The sequence below is a fragment of the Ornithodoros turicata genome, chromosome 1, assembly GCF_037126465.1.
Source record: "Ornithodoros turicata isolate Travis chromosome 1, ASM3712646v1, whole genome shotgun sequence".
NCBI classification, from domain to species: domain Eukaryota; kingdom Metazoa; phylum Arthropoda; class Arachnida; order Ixodida; family Argasidae; genus Ornithodoros; species Ornithodoros turicata.
In genome coordinates this window covers 55,580,657-55,598,504 of record NC_088201.1, presented here as the reverse complement: position 1 = coordinate 55,598,504, position 17,848 = coordinate 55,580,657, and the positions used below count along the sequence as shown (strand labels likewise).

The following is a 17,848-nucleotide window of genomic DNA, read 5'->3' as shown; positions in this document are numbered from 1 at the left end:
GTACTATCATTCAAGCTGGTTTTGAGAATGCGGGGAAAGGCATGTTCTGGCTTCGTGGTATAGTGGTATATTGCATGTATAGTGCAAAGCGTTTATAGGAGTAACAAAAGCATGATGAATTTTCATTTCTTTTGATCTTGCCTGATGGGATAAAACAATCTCCTGCGCTTGCTTAAACTGCCTATGCTACATGGAGTAGAAAGTATCAGGTAGTCGCGGAATAGCGTCGAACGCCTAACGATTTTCGCCCCCATATGGCCAGAGCTATTCGCGGGAACTTAAATTCGCGATTTTGGAGGTGTGCGCGAAAAACGCGAAAAATAATTCCGCGCAAAAAACAAAACACTTCTACAGTATTCGGAGGTTCTGGGCTTTCGGTTGATCTGGGCATGCGGGTGGCAATGACCCATATCCCCCAAATGATCTTTTCATCCAAGCGCCCAGGACCACCGAAAGCGGGATACTTCAATGGACACGCGTCCACCGTTTAACAGGGAGAGGAGGAAGGGTGAGCGGTTCCCAAGTATGCGGGAATCCGATGTACATCTCGAGGCAGAGTTAACTGGAACGCCACTTCGACTGGCGGAGCTAAACTCGGGGAGAGAGTAACCCTAGCGGCTCTTACGAGAAATAAAGGCAAATAGTGTTCCGACTGTCCCACTGTGGCTGTGTTGCTGTGGAGGTGTAAGCCTTGCCATGAGCTATTGACTCGGCATTGCCCTTAGCTGTGGTTATCGTCGGGATGTTTGTTTGTGTTTGCGGCGATTATGTGAAGGTGTATGCCGGCTGATATCGCACGGATACGATGCCTTTATCTCATTGATACACGCGAAAGAGGTCGCGTTCGCTCAGTGGGCTATTTCAGATTTGTGATAAAACAAATGAGGATGCACGGGGTCTAGTGGAAAATTTATTGGAGTTGCTGTCCACCTTTGCGCGTATCAATGAGATAACAGCATCGTATCCGCGTGATATCCGCCAGCATACACCCTTACATAATCGTCTCAAACCCAAACAAACATCGCGATGATAACCACCGTTGAGAGTAATGCCGAGTCAACAACTCATGCCAAGGCGGACACCCTCACAGCATCATCCGAAGCAGCACAATGTACTGAAAGTCGAGTGCAATAGGGGTGGACGGGTAGGTGGAAGGCCTTGAACAGACTCGTAAAACTCAAGAACATTGATGAGACACATACAGTCCACCCCTATTGCACCCGAGTTTCAGTACATTTTGCTGCTTGGGTTGTTTCAGCCGGGTAATAGCGTGTTTTCTGAACGTCTGAACTGCATTAACAGAACGCATAAAAGAAAAATAAAGGAGGAGGTCCTTTTTGTAACCTTCTTCGATACCTGTGAAGTGGGCGCTTTGTTACTATATTTGCTTTCCACTATGATGACCTACACAGTGCCTGGAGCCCTGTCACTCACATGGAAAATATCTCTCTGTTCGGATCGGATCATTTCTTGAACGCGATCGACATAATGCCTTTCCTTTGCAAACTTCACTTCTGATTCAGTTGCAGGATTGGATTCCCGCACACCCAAAAACCGCTCAGCCTTCCTCCTCTCCCTGACAAACGGAGGAATCGTGTCCTTTCAAGTATCCCGCTTTCGGTGGTTCTGGGCGCTCGGATGAAAAGAGCTGCTGGGGGATATGGGTCACTGCCACCCGCGTGCCCAGATCAACCGAAAACCCAGAACCTCCGAACATTTTTTCGGATGAAATGAGCTTTTGGTTGATTTGGGACGTCGGTGGAAATGGGCATTTGGAGGATATGAGGCCTAACCGGACACCTTACCCTGCCCTGCTCATTTGACCCGAATGTTCAAAAAGCCCAAATTTTTTTCAGGTCTTGTGAACATTTGGGCGTTCTGATCACTTGGGCCTTATGCACACTCGGGCCATATGAGATGATACCTACAGGTCTTTTTTGACATCCCGTGTGTTCGGGGATTTCCGTCCTTCTAGAAAACAGCACGATGTGCGAATAAAGGCATCACTAGGCATCACCACCCCCGTTGCTTCAGTCTTGGAAACGGGGAGAGAAATGGGAACACCAATTTGGGAAAAATGTGATTCGTGACCCTCTTGCACCACTTGACAAAGCCTGGTGTCTAAAGGGAACCCTTAAAATGCACCTTTAGCGGCAATTCTACTCAGTCATTCACTGGGAACTCAGGACAATGGCTGCAGCGCACCAGACAGTTTTTGACGGGGAGTTTTTCACTGTCGTCGCTGAAGATGGAAAGTCATAAGTAGAGGAGGCAAGCAAGCTGGTGTATACGATTGAACGGAAACATCTCCTTGAGTGCGAGGAGCAGCGGGGGTGGGGGTGGGGGGCGGGGGGGACTGGACAGGACAGACATGGGACAAGAACCGACAACGACTCAAAACCACCAAATGAACAAACGAACACTTTATTCAACGTCGAGAAAGTGGAAGAAGCGATAACGAGTTCATTAGCTGGTCTTGAGTCATCGTCGGTTCTTGTCCCGTGTCCGTCCTGTCTAGCACCCCTCTCGCTGCTCCTGAGACTCAAGGAGACGTTTTCCTTCAATGGAAAGTCGGTCCACGCAAGATGCTGAAATCATCACACTGCATCACGGAAAAATAAAGAAACATGTGAGCGTTGTGTGCAGCAGACATGCATCCACAGGTGGCTCCATTTGTACACTAATTTCAAAGAATAATGTGCCTGGACGGCTCAAAGTATTTACTGAAGTAGTTACAGTATTTAAATACTGTCTTAATGTATTTATATTTTTTATTTATTTTTATTTTATTTTATTAATTTTATTTTTTATATATTTTGTACTTAATTACTTTTATCATAAAGTAGTTATAGGCAGTATTTAAATACATGAAAACATCTAGTATTTTGTATTTATATACCCGAAAAGTGTATTTATGCCCATCCCTGCTGGATGGTAGACCTGCATTGTAAATGTAAAAAGCGGCACTGAAGTACTACACGATCTCTAAGATGTACTAAAAAAGCTACTGAAGCACATTCTCGCGGATATAGTTTGAGCTGCCAGTTGCTCTACCATTTGAAGCACGTAACAACTTACCCCGCCTCGTATGGGACAACTGAGTGACAACTGACACCCGCAATGACTTTACCTCAGCAGTTGACTTAACTGTGGAGCGTATTCCGCTGAAAATCCCTGAAAAGATTTCCGAAAGTTGAGTAAACATTACGAATGCGTGTATTCTTTAGCACTTTAGTATGTGTCGTGCAAGATTTGAAAATTACAAGAACGGAAAATTTTACTTACTCGTGACAGAAACAAGTCTCGTGCTGTGTGCACCTTGCCGTACCTTCCATGACGATGAAGGTTTCTTCAGTTAGTGGCTGCTCGTGCCGCTAACAAACAGCGGGATATTGGCTTAGCTGCTCTGCTTCGTTTTCTTTAAGTGGCGAGTGTGACTTGATCAACTGACCCGTGTGACAACTCTCCACGGTCTCCCCTACATAGCGGTTTCTGCATATCTGTATTCCATAAATAGTAGCCATAGTAGTGGTCGTAGTAATCATAAGAGCATAACAACTCATAACAACTGTAGCCCAGCTATGTCCACTGGTTTTGCATGGTGTAATAAATTTTCCTACAACGAAAATATAATGAATCCACGTAATATTCCAATTAAGCTGCTAATTACGAGTCTTCCCTCGTGTCTGCTCAACAATAGCAATTCCAAATTCACTAGCAGTCTAAGGGTGCTTCGCGTTTCCTTTTTTGGAAACATTGTACTGCGTTCCATGGGGCGTGTACGTACAAAAAATGTATTTAATGGGCTCATAAGGCGAGCAATACATTTATTTGGACGTTCTGCGATGCCCCACGTGTTGCACTTCTTTACTTAGCGAAATTACTTTGCCCAGTTTGGAGCTTCCACTCGTTTCGCAAATGCACTATGTGATGCGTATCGTCCTGAAACGGAGCGCCTTTACCGGTGCCAGGTCGATTGGATAACTAGCGCTTCCTGGGTCCGACGTCAACCAGAAGACGTCTGGGTAAGAACTGGGCAAAAACTGGGCAAAAACTGGTGCAGAGATTCAAACCATGTCTCGTACTATAGTCAGTTCTGTTTTTAGAGTGTATAGGACTGCGGATAATTTCGATCACCTGGGGTGTCTTTAACGGGCGCCGTAAGTCTCCGACACACGGCGCTGGAAGGGCTGCGCGTCGTTTTTTTTTTATGTGGTTATAAGTTGTAGGCAAACTGTTGTTAAAGGTGTGGCACGTGAGAACAATTTCACTCGTTGCACGAAATTTTCGTGCGATTTCGTTCCTTTTGAAACTGAAGGAAGAAGAGAAACATTTAGATCTGATCTTCATTCGCATCCTTAGTTGGTTCGGTCAATAATATGCCACGTGCGAACATTCTTTTATTTCTTATTTCGCTGTCTTCTATTCTACGAATATATTCTATAGCTGCAGAAGATTTATAATCGTCGTACCTCATTGTTATTCTAATCCACGGGCACAGGCTCCAGGGCTTTCTTTCAGAGTTCCTTTCATTCATAATAAATTATCTATTCTTTGGTAGGTACAATTTATCCCAGTTAAACGTACGACAATTCATGCTGCTCGCTCACTTTTCCTTCCTTTTACTTAAAACACTGCTCGTCTTAAGTGAACGTCTTCGAGAACCACAAGATGGGGCGCTCACGCATACCCTTGCAAACGTAATCGACTTAAGTGTCTTAAGACTCTCCCCATTGTATAGCCTGCCTTGGTATTCCAAAGGGAGTGGAGAATACAGAAGCGGAGGGAGCGATTGATTTTGAGCTCGAATCGATTAGGGAGAATTCGATCTAGCTATGACGCGGTGGGAGGTGGGTGATGGGAGGGTAGCGGGCCTCCTCATATTGATTGCTTCTTCCCTGGGCCTCCCTGCGAGCCCGGGGCTTGGTTCAGGGCTATGCCGGAACACTGGGCTCTTCGAAGTCGGTTGGCCGTTCCTTGTGTTCCACAGCGCAAAATTAGTGACGTTTTCCGCGTGGAATGCTCCTTGCTCGGTCGTGCGCAAAGAGAGAACGTGAATCGGGATGTCGGATTTCGTTGTTGGCGTTCGAAGAATGGATGACAATTCCGTTTTCAGATGGAAACCTTAATTACGGTGTCCCACGCGTAAAATTTCTTACGAAAACTCGGATGAAGTTGGGCTACGAAACGCATGCAGCCAACTCACCTGAGGAGCTCCTCTCTCCTTTTTGATGCTTAGACTATGTTTGCTACGTAATGGACACGTCGGAGAGGGACCCGATATGATTGAAAAAACAAACAAAAACAATAGTAGTAGAGCTTTTCATTTTTTCTGCTTTCTGAAATGGTTGGTTCACTGTAAAATGAGCATGTGCAATTTGTTGAGCGACTTTGGAAACGCAGTTTTTCACTTTACCTACCAGTTGTGAGTGCAATTGTTAGAAGAACCGTAGACAGCTGTGTTATGCTATTGCATGGAAAGAGCTTGAAGGAACCCTCCATGCGCTCGTATTTTCTCATTTTCTCGTACAAGGAGTCCATGAACGACGCTACACGACGGGCAAAAGAAGAAAAAGGAGAGGGAAGGCTCTCTTCTTTCGAAAGGTCCGTGATGTTTTGGAGCATAGAATTTACTTTGGTGATTCTCGTGATTTTAATTGGGTTAATGAGTTGGTGACTTTGACTGCAAGTTGCGGCTCTAGTAGACAGTTCTGAAACAGCGGAAGAACCCCTGTGGAGCCACGATGTTGACGGCCGTTACGTAGCCTCTGGAGCAGAAGGCTGGTTCACACTGTCACGTTTACGCTTGCGGATACGGGATACGGGCGCTTACGGTGGGGGTTGCCATGACGACGAAGAGACGGCGCCCGCAAGATCGTTTCCGCAAGGAGTTGAGGCAACTTCACCTTTTCTCCCGCAAGCTCCGTAACCGTAAGCGCACTGGCCAATAGGATGGCAGAAAAGTTCGGATGCCGCGCATGCGTTTTGTCTCGCCCGTCTCCTTGCAAAGATGGCGCAAACATTTGCTGTCTTAGAAGCTCTTATTCTCCAAGTTGAGAAGTTTCCCTGGCTATACAATAGCAAAAGAAGCGACTACAGGGATGCCACGAAAAAAGAAAACTCATGGATGGCAATTAGCATATCAGTAGGTCTGTCAGGTGATATCTTCACTCAATGAATCTGTCCGAAGTAGCGAGTTGTACGTTGCACTGTCGACGATGGCTTAAAGTTAAGAACATTAACAGTTAACAGTTAAGAACATCGGCAAATAATGTCTGATTGTCTTCCAAAGCAGCCGGCACCGGGTTGCTGGACGCTATGCTACTCTGTGGCTCTATTTCACTTTTCTTCGGAAGGATGGCGCTCTAGGAGGCGGCTCCTCATTGGAGGAACGGAGCGCCGAAACGTAGTAATGTGAACGATGGAGGAACATAGCCGGCAACGAGATGGGTACTACGTAAGTGCAATCCGTAGCCCGTAAGCGCGAACGTGGCAGTGGAACCAGCCTTTAGCCGTCCAAGGTTCCTCAGGCTGCGTGTTTGGGCCCGTTTGCATAAAAGTTGAGTTCGAGTCTCACGCAATCTCAGCAGATTCGGCAGCGCTTCCCGCACGAGCAGCGAGCGCGTGCTCAATGCACTGCGAAGGCCATTGAGATTGAGCCTGCGACTTGTATACTCAACTTTTATGCAAACAGACCCTGGTTGTGTGCTCTCAGATACGCTATGCTCCGTAGTGCCAAAACCTTACATGTGTCTGCAACGTAAAAGATGAAGAAAAAAAAAGATCTACGTGAAAAAAGGACAGAGAAACGAAACGAGAAGTTAATATCGCCAACACACTCAAGAGTAAACGAGAGCATGAACAGTCTGTAAGGTCCACGGGTGATTCCTCCACGCGGGTGACGTTGCCGCTGTCTTCCTCATCTTCGCCACTTGACGCAACCGAGGGTTGATCGAACGATGCTTAGGACTAACTGCTTCTTCGCGTCTTGGCGCATCATGACCTCTGTTGTTGATGCGCCATTAAAACTCAAATCATCATCATCATCAGCGGAATTTCGCGCGTTTCCATGCCGATATGCGCGTCAATGCCCGAGGAACTTTGTCAGGCAAGTGTTATTATTAAACGAACACAAAACAAAAGTACAAGGGTATTATTATTTTCCCTGGCCATCAAGACACGTTGAAGCATACATATTACCACGTATTGACACTAACTATGGAAAAGGTCATCTACGTCCCTTGTACCTTTAACACCATCTCTACGGATTCATTAAACATAACTTCTGTACCTAGCTGAAGTCAAAACAATGTTACTCTCTATAGATGATTTCACGAAGTAGCGCGCGCCCTCACGTGAGCCGCGCAAGACACTGTGGGTATCTTGAAGGGCGAAGCAGCGTCGCCTGCTTCTCCATGTGAGAGTGCACATGTGAAGTTGCAAAACTTAAAATGTTACCCAACCTGTTGTTTGTACATTTCGGCACGCAGCACGGTCGACCACTGTCGTTCTTCTTCTTTGGCGGCTGTAGTGGTGGTGGTGGTGATGGTGAAAGGATTCGCCGTGACCACCATCACCACTACAGCCGCCAAAGAAGTAAAGCACGTAGTAAACGAGCGTCAGCGACTGAAACTGTCGGCTGAACGAATGGGCCGGCTCTCTCCCTCAAATATCCCACAATACCTTGCCCCGGTCACTCGCAGCGCTGCTGCATGTAAAATCGTCCATTGACGCACAGTGACTATTGTTCAACTTGGCTTCGTCCTTTTAAAGTAAGGTTATCGGCATATGCCTTGTTAACAAGTGTTGAGAAATTGATAGAGTGTATGAGTGACTGGTATGAGTGTGGGACTTATTGCCTATGTTCATTCATTGCCTTATTATAGGTACGTTCGATTAGGCCTGCACTCCCTGAACCAGTTCTGGGCGGTGCAGGACCAGTTCTGAACTAGCGCAGCACTAGGCCAGCCCCAGTTCAACGGTGCAACACTAGTGCCGCCGCGAAACGAATATCGAAGTGCAGCGCTAGTGCAGGCCTTCTGCTCTCCGCGAGTCTTAACACCACTAGGGATTGTAAGAACACGTGTGACATTTCAATCACATGTGCCTTGCTGCTTTTTAATTTCGAACACAATGAACTGTTCAACAGTTGTGCAAACAGCCATGGAACTTGTGGATTCTGATAGCGAGGACGAAGAATTCGACGACCTGGTAACCGTGATAGCGTTGAATCTTCTCCGAAGTGACAGGAACCGTGTACCAATGTACACCGGAACTGTAATGAATCGTTATTTTGATTTTGAAATCAAACGTCTCTTCCGGCTCTCTCGGGATACGTTCAAGAATTTACATTAACTATTATTTGCCTTGTATCGTCTGCTGCCATTGCCGCCATTACTCTGCACTATACCGTTGAACTGACCCCTGCGGGAGTGCAGTTTCCTTACACTACACTCTTAAAAATGAACTTCACCGCATAGCACGGTCCTAGCTAACTATCATCTCGAATGATATCGTCGTCTGCCCTGATTTGTTGAAAACGGGAGGCGTACGCCTTTTTTGTGACAATTATGAACAGCATAAGTGTCACAAAAAAGGCGTGCGCCTACCTGTTAATATTATTTTATATTAACAGTGCAAATGAAACGACGCGACGAAAGAAAGCCTAGGAGCTCTGAGGGTTCTGAACGTACAAGGAGCTCTAATACTTTCGGGGTATGTTTATGGGGATCTCAGAATATTTTCTGAGTAATGTGGGGCAGGACGTGCTTTGGTTTCCCAAACGCATCCTCTTTTCATGAGTCAATATTCTTCCCTTTGTACCCTGCTGAATCCTTTGGAGGTGTTCCTACCGGAATGCACAGTTTGCCCTCCAGGAATGGGGTGCGCCTTCGCACCTGTGGGTAATAAATGACGATGTGAGGGCAACTTCGTGTGCCTTGTAGCGCTAAGGAACGCCACTGCTTCTTCGGTTCGGTTGGTTCCAACATTCCTCCCTGCCAAATCGAAATAGGCTTGGAATGGATAGAGCAAGCTTTCGAAATTGCGCGACACGTTTCTTCGCATGGAGTGGAAAGTATTTGCGAAATATTTACGCATAAATTATGCAGGATTGCAGATATATTTCAAGTTCTCGATGTTTGTTTTTACTCAGGTGTGGCACCTTTTGGTTCAACGAATGCAACCATCGTTGCAAAAAGATGTAATTCATTGGTGTAAGGATGTAAATCATTGGTGGACATGGGAGTGAAAGAGCGTCCTTTTGCGTTTCACCGCGACCAGCCGCGACAAAAATATGTAAACCGAAACCAATTAATTACTGCAACAAATGACCCGCTTCGGTTGCAGATTTTTCTCTAAAAGGTATCTACTGAAGGTCCCAAAAGGGGTAGCACCCATTTTAATGCCGACGGCGCCCTGCTTTAGAAGTTAGCTTTTTCCACGAAACTCATTTGAACTTTTATTTAAATAATGAGCGCCTCCCGCTCATTCACGCGGTGCGCATCTTGTAGGCGGTATTGGACAGATACTTTTAAAAAAGAAAGTTATTCGATTGGTGCACCGTTTCGCGAATTATTTAGCCCGGGGATTTAACTGAGACACCCGGTATATCACTAGCGGGAGCGATACCTACACTCTTAGAAATGAACTTCACCGCATAGCAGGCTCCTAGCCAAACATCATCTCAAATGATATCGTTATCTGCCCTGATTTGTTGAAAACGGGAGGCGCACGCCTTTTTTGTGACAATTAAGAACAGCATAAGTCTCACAAAAAAGGCGTACGCCTCCCGTTTTCAACAAATCAGGACAGATAACGATATCATTCGAGATGATGGTTGGCTAGGAGTGTGCTATGCAGTGAAGTTCATTTTTAAGAGTGCACACTGCAGACCGCATGCTCGGTCGCGTGCAGCGCACACAAGAAGCCGAAAACGCAATACTAAAAATATCTATGAATAGAGTGTGCACGGAAGTTCTTTTCATCGTCCAAGAAGCATTCGAGTAATCGATGTCCACCATCTATTCTGTCGCTGCCATATCATATCACACCTGCACCCAGCAACACAATCTGATAAGGAAAGGTAACAATGAGAAAATACTGTCCATTGTGTCGCGGAAGAAAGAGACGAGCGTTAGGTTCCCAGGGAGCAGGTCTATTAATGCGAATGGTGAGATTCCCTGGGTTCTGTTCCTTGGGGCGCCATTAAGAAAGTGCGGTAGACTTGAGGAGATAAATAGCAGGACGGCGGGCCCCAACGATCTTACACCCGTACCCTTGAGAGACGAGAGCTTTTCGCGGGTTTTCTCTCATTACTGTTTACCCGCACAGCAGCAGTAGCGCACCCTTGACGTCAGTAAAGGCGTTGTTGCAGGTAGCCTACTCAGATTTTCGCCGCTGGAAGCGCACGCCCGAGTGAATTAAATACACAAGAAACGAAACGGCGTGGCGTAAAAAAACGGGAAACGGAAACAACTGGCTGGCCGATGTCAGCGTGCACAATGCGCGTTGAACTGGTAAATCGCTAGGCTATTCCTACACCTTTAAAAAAATTTCACCGCATAGCACGAACTACTGCCACGAATAATATGTTATCGCTTCTGATTCGAAGAAAGATGGGGGCGTACGCCGTTTACTGGGAATTTTGATATATGATAATGCCACAAAAAAGGCGTACACCCCCTCCCACTTTGAATCAGAAGCATTAATCCTATAATTCGTGCACTCTTAAGAATGATTTTCACCACATAGCACGCTCCTAGCCAACCATCATCCCTTAATGACAACGTTCTCGCCCCTGATTTGTTAAAAACGGGAAGCGGAGCCTATTTTGTACTTATTATGCACGTGCATAACACTATAAAACAGGCTCCGCTTCCCGTTTTCAACAAATCAGCGGCGAGAACGTTGTCATTCGGGATGATGGTTGGCTAAGAGCGTGCTATGTGATAAAACTCATTTTTAAGAGTGTGGAAATGCTTGGCGCACAGCGTGCTATGCGGTGAAGTTTTGCTTTTAGAGTAGCCAGTGATGATCCGATCTGGTTTAGCACTTCGACGAATTCCCACGGGCCGACTGTGATGAAACATCACTGTGTTTACTTCTGGTCGAGTACATCTCTCCCCACCCCTTCCCTGTTTTCAGCAAATCAGGGAAAGAACGATGTCACTCGGGATGATGGTTGGCTAGGAGCGTGCTATGCGGTGAAGTTCATTTTCATCCCCATCCTCCAACCTCCTCTATCCTCTGTCCGTCCGTCCTTCCTTTGTGTTTTGTTTTGCTTTGCGTTCTTTTTCTTCTTTTTTTTTTGGCTATAGTCGTGACGACGCCCACTTCTGTGTGGCCAGCAACGGCGAGCCTATCCTGCCATTAACCCCCCCCCCCCGCCCTCATTTTTAAGAGTCGATGATGGAATTCGCTCCGAATCCGGACCCCGACTGCACAGGCACACTTGCAATGTGCCCTTGTGAAGGGGAAGTGCCTCACACTCTAAAAACAGAGCTTCACCGCACGCTGTGCGCCAACCATTGCCACGAATGATAGGGTTATCGCTTCTGATCCGAGAAGAGAGGGGGGCGTACGCCTTTTTGCGGTATTATCATCTATCCCAATTGCCACTAAGAGGCGTACGCCCCCACCTCTTTTTGAATCAGAAGCGATAACCCTACACTCCCACACAGAGCACACTAAACACAGGCCGCCGATATTTCGAAGAGAGGTTGTGCTTCTTCTGGGCACCGTCCTCATCATTGGCACGATATTTAAAGGGTTAGGGATGACGTGTTAAGGTTTCATTGGTATTGTGAGTCAACAGCCCGGAGGGCAGGAGGCACTTCCCTTCACATTTCGTTACCGATTCAATGCGCCCACACTGTTAAAAGAGAACTTCACCACATAGCACGCTCCTAGCCAACCTTCATTCGTAATGATACCATTTTGTGTCCTTATTTGCTGAAAATGGGAGGAGGCGCCTATCTGGGACACATTATGCATGTCCCAGATAGGCTCCTCCCCCTGTTTCGAACGAATCATGACACAGAATGATATCATCCGGAATGGTGGTTGGCTAGGAGCAGTGCTATGTGGTGAAGTTCCATTTTAACAGTGCAGTCTGGCGTGTTTCACCATAGCCCCTCTCTCCTCCTCTCTCTCATGGGGTCTTCGTGAAGACATGAACCTCAGACGATTAATACCTCCAGCAGTACCGCGACCGTTAGAACTCTTCTGTTTAACTCGCGCAGTATAAATATACACTTACTCGATCAATACAGTTACAGTCTCCAACACAACGACCCAGTATATTTCTGCGCACTTGAGCTGCGATACAAGTTCAGCGATCAACCAGGGTACATTTCTACGAATTTCGATTCCGACATAGAAGATTTGGTCGCCAACAAACGGACACTTAATGATGCCTCGTGAAAGATGGGATTTTCTTTCTCCTTTCTTTTCAGACCATGCGTGATCGCTTGAATTATGGAGTAGGTTTTCTCCTTCTCATTACATTGAGACATAACGGTGATTCTGCGCACCGTGAAGGCTTGCCATAGTCAAGTCTTGCCATGCAAGATAAATAGTCGTCACGGCATCAGAGCGAACTTTGAATGGATCGAGTTCTATGGGCTACATCCCTTGTAGATATTATTGTACATTGTATATCTTGTACACAGTAGCTATAGCCATTCCATCATACGTAAATAGCTTTTTTTCTCTTCTCTATACATCCCTCAAATCCTTCCACTACTCATTTTCCTTATTTCTCCCGTATTTACCCTTGATAAGCTCCAATGGTGAAATTAAAAGAAAAGAAAAATACAATATGCGGTACCTTAACGTACGCCAACTACGGCAAGCGAAGAGAGCGTCACCACCACTACCAAAGGAACGGGTTGAGGATTCCTTTAGATGAAACTTACAGTACCCTTCAGTGATATCCCAATGTTGGCAGTTTTTGAGTGACGTGCGAACAGGGCACATGTTTCGAACTAACAATTTTTCCCTTTGTCTTTACATTGTGCGAAAAGAAACCTCGAAGCTGTCTCGGTATTTATGTGTGGAATACGAAGACGCTAAATTAAGAAGGCTGGTGCAGTAATAGGGGATTTGGGAAAAAATAAGTAAAATAACACGGGGATAGGTTAAAGTGCTCTTTCGATCGAAATGTTCTTCCTCAGGTACTATTACAGCGAGATGACTTGTTTATTGAGTTTTTAGTGGTCTTGAGGAAGATGGTTTGAGCTCGAATCATCTTTAATCTCCATTCTACTTCTTCGTTTTGTTCTCTTTCGTGTTCGTGTTTAGTACATCAGATCCGATATAGTTGTTCCCTGCGTTTGTGTACCAGCAGGCAGCTTTTTGGTGCTTGGCATATTTGTGGAATAATGCCAGCTTAGATGTTCATTCCCATACGTAACATGCATAACATTCTGCGAAAAATTGGCGCATCTTTGACACAAGTATAATATCATGGTTTCAGGGAGCAAATCACACCGGACCAGAGAAGTTTACATGCGTAATTCATTGCATTTCATTTCTTTATTCAATTGGTACATAAAATTACAGTTAGTATGCAAGGTTGGATTACCAAAGTTACGGAACATACGGAAACAGTACGGAAAATAAACACTTGCAAATGTGGACGTCCCATAGTAGAAATACTAGTGTTATCTGAGAAGACTCAGTAATTAACACACATTAACCGCAACATTTACAACATACAGCAACTGTCTACATTGGCAAAGAAAGAAAATATCAATGCGATTCAGCTGAGACAAATGTGGCCATTTGTTAGGAATGAGCAATTTCTCTGCAATTGTTAGAATGAAAAAGCGATGGGATACGTTCTTCCGAGACCCAGAATATCTTACTACCCATTTGAGAAGAGTACAGTGCAGGCATCGCTCGAAGAAAGTACGTTAATGGGCGTGTTTGTTGCGAAGAATGGGCATTTAAGGCGGGAATGTTTATTATGAAGAAGGAAAGATTAGTCAGAGTTCCTATGCAAATACTTCTCCGGCGAACGTGGTGGAGTGGCCGAGAAAGGTCTTCGAAATGGCTTTCTTCTCCCCACTTCTAGCCCCCACGAGACCTCACCTTATGTGCCTCCCGATTGCATCACCATCGGGCTGCGATCGATGAAGCCATGAAGTTATGACTGCACTCCGTTGCGTTAGACAAAAAAAAAAAAAAAAAAAAAAAGAAGAAGAAGAAAAAAGATAATGTTACAACTCCCCCAAGAAGGTTCTGTGATGGAGTATTGCAGTATGAACATAATGTGAGGTGACAGGCTATCTGGCGACGTCGTGTCGAGAGTAACATTTCTCTAAGTCGGAAAAGAAAGCGGGTGCGCTCTAAAAACAGAACTTCGCCACATAGCACGGTGAAGGTCCACCATTGCACAGAATGATACCGCTATCACTCCCGATTTGTGGAAAGCGCGGGACGTACAGCTTTTTGGGACAATTAACATACCCGCGTAAGTGTCTCAAAAAGCCGTACGCCTCCCGTTTTTAACCAAACTGGGGGCAGGACGATGTCATTCGGGATGGTGGTTGGCTAAGAGCGTGCTATATGGATGAAGTTCAGTTTTTAGAGTGTATACACTCTAAAAACTGAACTTCACCGCATAGCACGCTCTGCGCCAACCATTGCCACGAATTATAGGGTTATCGCTTCTTATTCGAAGAGAGAGGGAGGCGTACGCCTTTTTGTGTCAATTATCATATATCCAAATTGTTACAAAAAGGCGTACGCCTCCCTCTCTCTTCGAATCAGAACCGACAACCCTATTATTCGCGGCAATGGTTGACGCAGAGCGTCCTATGCGGCGAAGCTCAGTTTTTAACTTCAGGCGGCCGCCATGTTGTTCCCCTGCTTTGACAGAATCGCGAAGGGTGTTGTAGAAATGAAATTCACCGCATAGCACGCTCCTAGCGAACCATCATCTCGAATGACATTGTTATCTGCTCTGATTTGCTGAAAACGAGAGGCATATACGGCTTTTTTTGCCACAATTATGTACAGCGTAGGTGTCGCAAAAAAGGTGTACGCCTCTCGTTTTAACAAATCAGGGCAGATAACGATATCATTCGAGGTGATGGCTGGTTAGAATCGTGCTATGCGGTGAAGTTCGTTTCTAAGAGAGTATGCTCGCTATACCACGCCGTCTAGGGAATGGTAACCAAGATGGCGGGCGGCGGCAAGTGGTGTGTCAAAGGCTGACACCACCCTAAGACGGAGTCGCTTATGTAGGCTCCAGTGCCCAGTGCCGTAGTCTGGTAATTAGGCGGAGCCTAAAAAAGAGGCTCGACTTGGCAATCATATTGAGCCTCTTTCATTGGCTGCTGTTTCCTATGCGGGCCATCATGACATTAAAATTTTCGCGAAAATGGCAGCGTAGCTTGGAACTGCGAAGCGAGAATTTCATACCAATTTTTTTTTTTTTTTCACCATGGATTTTACTCCGTAGGCGTATATTCTGTTGCAATTATCTTGCAAATCACCTTTAAATTACGCTCCGGTGTCGATGTTTACGGGAAAAGAATATGTTTCGTCGTTGTCCTTGTTAGGCCTAATAAAGACAGTTATCGCATGCAAATAGCAAAAAAAAAAAAAAAAAAAGAAGAAGAAGAAGAAAGAAAAAGCGATATGGATGCTCAAAAATTTGCATCGTCTGGCAGACTCTTATGCATATACACGTCTTTGCCTCTTCTTGATTCACTCTAGTAATGTTCCATAGTTAAAATGCGTTAATACCGGCCGTCTGTTCCAACAAGGGGTTCTGCCGGCCAATCAGTTCTGCTAGCAAGCATTTCTGCCGGTACTGCGTCCTGCTGTTCTGCGTCTTCCCGACATGCGCCTCTCCATCCAGATGGCGTCGATAAAAGTGGCCGCAAAATCCATTATGCTGGTTGGTCGCCAGGGAATATCCTATTCAATCCAATCCAATCCAGTTTCCCGAAAATGGTGGCACCCAGTGAATACAGGTAAAATATAGCTTGGATAGCCTGGGATCAATAGCGAACTGTATTTTGGCTCGTGATCGGCCAGAGAGCTCAAAAAGTGGGTGGAGCTCCAGCTATAGACAGGTTCCATTAATGGCCAGACTCCCTTTTGTATACACGACAGTGCAGGTGCTTGAATAGTAGCTCCCTGTGTGTAGGGTGGAGACAACCGCGTCGTCTGCTACGAATTTCCGCCCTCTTTACGCCCACGCACCGCTCGCGATACGCTCACAAATGTGTAGCTATACGCTTAGCTACAGACTCGAACTGCAACGTGTTCTCGGGAACACGTTGCAGTGTAACCCGATAGTGTCATGTGACTAGGAGCAGGCTCCCCCCTGTATATAAACATGTTTTGTTTAGTAAAAACCGCTAGTTGAGAGTTAGCAGTCGTCCTGTCTTCCTTCTTTGTCCGCGTCTTTGTGCTGCTTTATCACGATGAAGACAGAGCTATGAAAAGCTGTGCAAATTGTGCGCTCCAATATTCTTTTTGTTTAATTTGAAATTGGACGTGCGCAGTCGTAACACTTTGCACACACACGTAACGCTTCGTGGTGTTTACGTGAGCTGTTAAGTGGAACTGATGGAAAAATTGAAGAGAGAGAAGGAGACGACCAAAAGGCAGCTTGTGAGTGGGTCTCCGTGAATGACGGGAGTCTTCACTTAACAGAGGGCAAATACCCAAACCGAGCCGGCGCAACTAATTTATACGCGTCATTGACATCCACTCGGTCAACTGATGCTCTCCGCCGTCTTTGGCGTTCCTAGTTTGTGCCGTTTTGCCCCATAGGTTCCACATGGAATTTCCGTCCTGAAATTTCCTATCACTGTAGTGATATCACTTAAGGATGACACATGTTTTGTAGGTACTGCATATAGCAATTGAGAGTGCATTTGGTATGACGCCGCGCAGTGGAATGCGTGCTCATGATCTAAATATCGCCCGGGACCAAAACACCTGAGGCCGCGCTTGAAGTGTGCGTTATGTCATGCGAATTCTGGAATCTGTTACGTATCGAGCGAAATCGTTTACGGGTATTTCCTGGAATGCATTTTACTGGTATCAAGGATCGGGACAGACTGCTTCATTATAGTAAAAATTACTCGAATTTGAATCCGAACGAATTGACACGGACAAGCATTCACTTCCAACAATTTACTTCCCAAACACAGTTGTACACACAGAGAGAAGCTGCCACACCCAGTTCTTTTCTTGCCATTTCTACTTCCTTTTTCGTGACTGCGATGGGCGCTTACGCTGTTCCACCGCAGTTACGCAAAAGGAAGGAAAGAATCGGGTGTGGCAGCTTCTCTGTGGGTATATAAATGCAAGTGTGTTTGTGAAGTAAATTGTTGGAAGCGAGTGCTTGTCCGTGTCAGTTCGTTCTTGTGTCTCTCTCTGTACTCTACTATGGATTTGTGCTACGAACGTCCCGCTTCATTACCGTTACTCGAATTTGGTTACCCAGACATCGACCACCACGCAGCTCCCGTGGCGTAGTAGCTGCTATGGCGGTATTCTACGCCGACACTGGGGAGGTGACCCGGGTTCGAATCCTTGCGCCGGCTGTGCTGTCTGGATGTTTTCCCTGGGTTTCCCACAGTTCCCCATGATGTAGGCCCAGGACGCCCGATCCTTCCGAGCAGTATGCCGCAACACCGGCAGGCAGACCGCTCAGAAATAGCACGCCACCACTATACCGGACGTCGACCGGTAGTTTCCTGTCTTCGCGAGCAGCATATGCCAGCAAAGCCCTCGACCCGCAAGGAAAGATCAACGTTCGAATTCTCTGATAAGGTGACCGATAACGGTAAACCAGAAAACCGCAAATTTCCATGCCTTC

General features: G+C 46.0%; 1 long non-coding RNA gene across 1 annotated transcript; it reads right to left on the bottom strand.

The window, feature by feature from the left end:
* Positions 1-2,492: 2,492 nt before the first annotated feature.
* LOC135399009 (uncharacterized) lies at positions 2,493-3,326 on the bottom strand. Its single transcript, XR_010424171.1, has 3 exons — positions 3,286-3,326; positions 3,079-3,174; positions 2,493-2,602 (listed from the first exon to the last, which is right to left on the bottom strand). It is a non-coding gene; the product is annotated as an uncharacterized LOC135399009 (long non-coding RNA).
* Between the last annotated feature and the right edge of the window lie 14,522 nt (positions 3,327-17,848).